Source organism: Pristiophorus japonicus, chromosome 8, assembly GCF_044704955.1.
Source record: "Pristiophorus japonicus isolate sPriJap1 chromosome 8, sPriJap1.hap1, whole genome shotgun sequence".
Taxonomy (NCBI): domain Eukaryota; kingdom Metazoa; phylum Chordata; class Chondrichthyes; family Pristiophoridae; genus Pristiophorus; species Pristiophorus japonicus.
Window position 1 is genome coordinate 115783195 of NC_091984.1, and position 4750 is coordinate 115787944.

General features: G+C 51.6%; 1 non-coding gene across 1 annotated transcript; it reads right to left on the minus strand.

Moving 5' to 3' along the window:
- Window positions 1–4347: 4347 nt before the first annotated feature.
- LOC139270094 (U6 spliceosomal RNA) lies at window positions 4348–4449 on the minus strand. The gene has a single exon (XR_011594442.1). It is a non-coding gene; the product is annotated as a U6 spliceosomal RNA (small nuclear RNA).
- Between the last annotated feature and the right edge of the window lie 301 nt (window positions 4450–4750).

A 4750-nucleotide genomic window follows, 5' to 3' on the forward strand; every position in this document is an offset into this window, starting at 1 on the left:
CGCTTGCCCTCAACAATGTCTGACAGGACTGGGTGAATGAGGGACAGCCGAGTTTTAAGTTTCATGAGTAATTCATGAGTAGTTTCATGAGTAGTTCCGCTGGCAGGACTCCCGTGAACGAATGCGGTCGGGACCTGTAGGCCAGCAGGAGGCGCGATAGGCGGCATTGAAGGGAGGGTCCTTGAATCCGGAGCATGCCTTGTTTTACGATTTGGCACATTCTGCCTGGCCATTGGAAGTCGGCTTGAACGGTGCTCTCCTGACATGTCTGATGCCATTACCCGACATGAACTCCTGGAATTCATAGCTAGTGAAGCACGGGCCGTTGTCGCTAAACAGGATGTCCAGCAAGCCGTGGGTCGCAAAGACCGCATGCAGACTCTCCACTGTGGTGGAACTCGTGCACGAATTCAATATGATGCACTCAATCCATTTCGAGTATGCATCAACAACAATGATGAACATTTTCCCCATGAACCGGCCCGCGTAGTCTACGTGAATTCGTGACCATGGCTTGGTGAGCCAGGGCCACGGGCTGAGTGGGGCCTCCCTGGGGGCATTGCCCAGCTGGGCACACGTTGTACACCTGCGAACACAGTGTTCCAATCTGCATCAATTCCCGGCCACCATACATGTGACCGGGCAATGGCCTTCATTAGCACAATGCCTGGGTGCCCCTGATGAATGCTTCCCTTCTCTTCTGGGCCATGATTACCCGGCTGCCCCATAGTAGGCAGTCGGCTTGGATGGAGATTTCATCCATCCGTCTGTGAAACGGTCTGACCTCTTCAGGGCATGCTCCGTGTGCGGGCGCCCAATCCCCAGTCAGGACACATTTCTTAATCAAGGATAGGAGGAGATCTCGCTTTGTCCAGGTTTTGATCTGGTGGGCTGTGATGGGGGAGCCTGCGCTGTCGAAAGCATCGACAGCCATGACCATCTCAGCGCTTTGCTCCGCTGTCCCCTCAGCGATGGCCAGTGGAAGCCTGCTGAGCGTGTCAGCGCAATTTTCGGTGCCTGGCTGGTGCCGTATGGTGTAGTCATACGCAGCCAGTGTGAGAGCCCACCGCTGTATGCGAGCTGATGCATTGGCATTGACAGCTTTGCTGTCGGACAGCAGGGATGTTAACGGCTTGTGGTCCGTTTCTAACTCGGACCTTCTGCCAAAAAGGTACTGGTGCATCTTTTTCACCCTGTAGACACATGCGAGTGCTTCCTTTTCAACCATCCCATATCCCCTTTCTGCTTGGGAGAGCAACCTGGAAGCATAAGCCACAGGTTGGAGTTGGCCCTCATCATTACTCTGCTGCAACACGCACCCAACCCCATAGGATGATGCATCGCATGTCAAAACCAATTTCTTACAGGGGTTGTACAGGGTCAACAGCTCATTAGAACAAAGTAGGTTCCGCACCCGATTGAAAGCCCATTCCTGACAGTCCCCCCAAAACCAATCACAACCCTTACGCAGGAGCACGTGTAGCGGCTCCAACAATGTGCTTAAGTTCGGCAGAAAGTTCCCGAAATAGTTCAATAGTCCCAGAAATGAACGCAACTCTGATGTGTTGCCAGGCCTGGGCGCGCGACGGATCGCCTCCGTTTTGGATTCGGTAGGCCGGATCCCGTCTGCAGCAACCCTCCTGCCCAAAAACTCGACCTCTGGGACCAAAAACACACATTTGGACTTCTTTAGTCGCAGGTCTACCTGGTCCAGTCGGCGTAGCACCTCCTCCAGGTTGTGGAGGTGTTCCTCGCTGTCTTGACCCGTGATAAGGATGTCGTCCTGAAATACGATTGTTCCAGGGATGGATTTGAGCAGGCTTTCCATGTTCCTTTGAAAGATAGCGGCTACTGAACGAATGCCAAACGGACACCTGTTGTAGACAAACAGCCCCTTGTGCGTGGTGATGGTGGTCAGTAGCTTGGATTCTTCGGCCAGTTCTTGGGTCATGTAGGCCGAAGTGAGGTCCAACTTGATGAACAGCTTGCCGCCTGCCAGCGTGGCAAAAAGACCCTCCGCTCTCGGAAGCGGGTATTGGTCTTGTAGTGACACTCGGTTGATAGTGACCTTGTAGTCGCCACAGATCCTGACCGAGCCACCCGTTTTTAGGATGGGGATGATGGGGCTTGCTCAGTCGCTGAATTCAATGGGTGAAATTATGCCCTCTCTTAGCAACCTGTCCAACTCACTATCAATTTTCTCCCGCATCACATACGGCACAACTCTGGCTTTATGGTGTACTGGTCTGGCGTCCGGGGTGATGCGTATCACTACTTTGGTACCTTTGAAAGTCCTGACACCAGGTTGAAATAGTGACTCAAATTTCTGTAGGACCTGTGAACATGAACTTCGCTCCACAGATGAAATGACATGCACATCCCCCCATTTCCAGTTCATCTCGGCTAGCCAGCTCCTCCCCAAAAGTGCAAGACCATTTCCTGGGACAATCCAGAGTGGCAGCCGGTTCTCTGATCCATTATGTGTGACTACCAACATTGCACTGCCTAGCACGAGGATGACCTCTTTGGTGTACGTCCTTAATTGCGTGTCAATGCGTTCTAGTTTGGGTCTGCTAGCTCTGAGTGGTCATAGTTTCTCGAATTGTTGGACACTCATAAGTGACTGGGCTGGCTCCTGTGCCCAGCTCCATGCATACCAGGATGCCGTTTAACAGTACTCTCATCATCATAGGTGGCATCTTTGTGTATGAGCTGTGGATGTTTGCCACCTGAACCCACTGAACTTCAGCAGCCATTGCTGTGTCCCAAGCATAACCCTGCCTTGCAGACCCCTCTTGTGGTACATCCGCTTCATATACCAGCCTCGCTGCGGACTTCCTGCACATTCTGGCTAAATGTCCACTGAAGTTACAATTTCTGCAGATGAATTGTTGAAACCTGCAGGTTTTCGCAGCATGTCTGACCCCACACCTCCAGCAGGAGCCGAGATTGTTGTGAACAAAAGAGCTGTTACCAGGCATTCCTCTCTGATTGTCTCTTTGATTACTCTTGAGCACTCTGTTAGTGGGTGTCAATGGCCCCATCCTGGGACGTATTGTCCCTTGTGATGGTGTAAATATCCGTTCAACCTGCCATTGTCTATGTTGAGGACCCACCCTAGAATCTGTTACTGCCTGGTTGGTGTTGAATTGCCCTTGCCTGCCTGCGGGGTTCTGAGTTGCGTTTACCATGTTAACTCCCTGCTCCATCGCCACATTGGGAGCAGGGTTGCGTGTGTATATGATCTTGGTTTCCTCCTCCCCCGCCATGAAGGTTTGAGCCATCAACGCTGCTGCTTACAAGATCAAGTCCTTGGTCTCAATTAGCTTCCTAAAAACCCCGGCATGACCAATGCCTTCAATGAAGAATTCCCGTAACATGTCCCCCCTGCAGGTGTCTGTGAACTTATAGAGGCTGGCCAAGCGCCGAAGGTCCGCAACAAAGTCCGGTGTACTCTGCCCTTCCCGACGTCGGTGCGCATAGAATCGGTGTCGCGCCATGTGTATACTGCTCGCCGGTTTGAGGTGCTCACCGATCTGTTTGCTGAGCTCCTCAAAGGTCTTGTCCGCCGGCTTCTCGGGTGCGGGCAGGTCTTTCATCAGCGCGTACGTCTTAGGTCCACAGCTGGTCAGTAGATGCGCCCTTCGCTTGTCAGCTGCTGCTGCTCCCAGCCAGTCCTTCGTGACAAAGCTCTGCTGGAGCCTCTCAACGAAATTGTCCCAGTCCTCACCAACACAGTACCATTCCTCTGTGCTATCGGTGGCCATTCTCGTGAGTCGTTGATTCCCGTTTCTCGTCGCCAAATGTTATGTCCTTACACTCTACTGTAAATCAACACGAGTCACATACTGGAGACAAGGTCACTCTGTGACCTGTAGCTTTATTCACAGGACCAAGAAGTGATGACCCTGCGTGGGACCTCCCTTTATGACCAGGTGAGGAGTGTCTCCCACAAGTTCACCCCCTGTAGAAAAGGTGTGCATTTCTTAGGTGTATACAGTGTACAGTGTTGTTACATGAAGGTTACATACATGAAGGTTACATACATGACAGTCCAGGCCACGAGAAGTGTCCAGGACTTCCCACATGGCACAGGATGTGCATTCAACAGGACTGAGCTGCCTTTTCAGGCCTCTGTTAGATTATTAAGTAAAGTATACCACTCTGCCCTAAATAAGAGAGAAGAAAAGACAACAGTGATACTCATCAATCAATCACCTACCTGCTGTCCTGTGACGTCCCTCGGTTTTTTTGGGAAATACACCATGGAAGGTACGCGCGCTGCTGCCTCCGATTAGCTCCATGCTGTTCCTCCACTCTCTTCTTTATGTTCCGCCACCGCTTCCGATTAGGAAAGAACATTTCACGAATTTGCGTGTCATCCTTGCGCAGAGGCCATGCTAATCTACTCTGTTTAGAAACATAGAAATCTACAGCGCAGAAGGAGGCCATTTCGGCCCATTGTGTCTGCACCGGCTGACAAAGAACCGCACAGCCCTCGGTTACATATAAACCTACGAACAAAGAACAATGGCGGAAAGGCAACGAGCACCCAGCCCAACCAGTCCGCACCACACAACTATATTGAAACATTTGACACTCCACCCCAACCGGAGCCATGGGATCTCCTGGGAGAGACAAAAACCAGATAAATACTCAGGCCAATTGGGGAGAAAGAAAATCTGGGAAAATTCTTCTCCGACCCATCCAGGTGATCAAAACTAGTCCAGGAGATCAGCCTGGCTGTATT